Below are 1,199 nucleotides of genomic sequence, written 5' to 3'. Positions count from 1 at the left end.
TTTCCTATCTATATCATGTGCAGTCTCTCCTAGCGTTTCTCTTTACTTTTGACCCCCACTACACAACACAATCGTCGTCTCTTACTTAGCAGTAACCACCAGCCCACCCCACCCTCGAGCTTCACTTGCGCTCAGAGCTCTCTCTATCTGTTGTGCTCTCTCTCTACTCTTCTCACACATATACTTTATCTCACTCTGATTCACGGTTTACTGCTGCAGCAGCGGTGGTACGCTATTTACTCTCAAGCTAAGAGTCCGCGATACTGTACGGGTTCTCCTTCTCCGTCTCCTCTACCTCCTCCTTTTGTACCTCCTTTTTCTCCTCCTTGTCTTCGTCATCTTCCTCCTCTTGCACATCTCGTTGCCCCCTCTCTCGCTCTCTCTCTCTCTCTCTCTCACTCCCTCTCTCACTCCCTCTCTCACTCCCTCTCTCACGCGCACACATTTTCCCCATTATTTTTCTCTATCTCTCTACCCTACCTTGCTCTCTCTCTCTCTATCTCTCTCTTTTCCCGTCACACTCTCGCCATCTCGCGCACGCATTTTCCTTCTCTCCGTTGCGTTTCTACTCCCTCTCTGCGCCGTCGTCATCCGTCCGTCTGTCTCACTGTCTCTCTCTCTGGTTTGCCTGCACGCTCCGTGTCGCCGTTTTCTTCTTCTCTCCCTCTCTCACTCTATCTCGTTCTCTCTCATAGAGAGTACACACTGGTCACAACAGAGCACAGAAGTCAGTGCAGCCGCGGCGAGCAGCTGACGCGCTTTAAAACACACGAGGCCGAAAGAGAGACATGTATTATGTTCCGCGCGCTCCCAGTAGTGACAGACCGTAAGGTAAAGGTAGCAGTGTATTATATTTCGTTTTCGCGCGCCAAACATTATACATTATTAATTTAAAATTTACAAGCCCGCATTACGTATTCGACAATTTGCTGCTCCTGCTCGATTTTATGTCCAGAGAGTTATATATATATATATATATATATATATATATATATATAGAGAGAGAGAGAGAGAGAGAGAGAGAGAAGGAGAGGGAATTTTCACCCTTTACCCTCTTATTTCGCACGATTTATCTATCTGCGATGTCGCGAAATTTTCAAATTTATTTCTATCGCTCGCTATTGTAAAAATATACATACGTATATGCGCACGTACAAATACGCACCTTTATGTATACATGCATACGTAGGAAGGGAAAG

The 1,199-nt window shown here is 46.0% G+C and overlaps 1 protein-coding gene across 1 annotated transcript in view; it reads left to right on the top strand.

Annotated features, from left to right (window-relative positions):
- Window positions 1–522: 522 nt before the first annotated feature.
- Window positions 523–1,199, top strand: part of cv-2 (crosveinless 2-secreting protein) — a 71,873-nt gene continuing 71,196 nt past the window's right edge. The window contains exon 1 of the mRNA XM_011502939.1: window positions 523–831. The gene's annotated coding sequence lies outside the window, so the exon portion shown is untranslated. The remainder of the gene's footprint in view (window positions 832–1,199) is intronic.

This window comes from Ceratosolen solmsi, unplaced genomic scaffold, assembly GCF_000503995.2.
Source record: "Ceratosolen solmsi marchali unplaced genomic scaffold, CerSol_1.0 scaffold61, whole genome shotgun sequence".
Lineage (NCBI taxonomy): Eukaryota > Metazoa > Arthropoda > Insecta > Hymenoptera > Agaonidae > Ceratosolen > Ceratosolen solmsi.
Note: the sequence above shows the minus strand (reverse complement) of the source record. Positions and strands in the feature narration are given on the sequence as shown.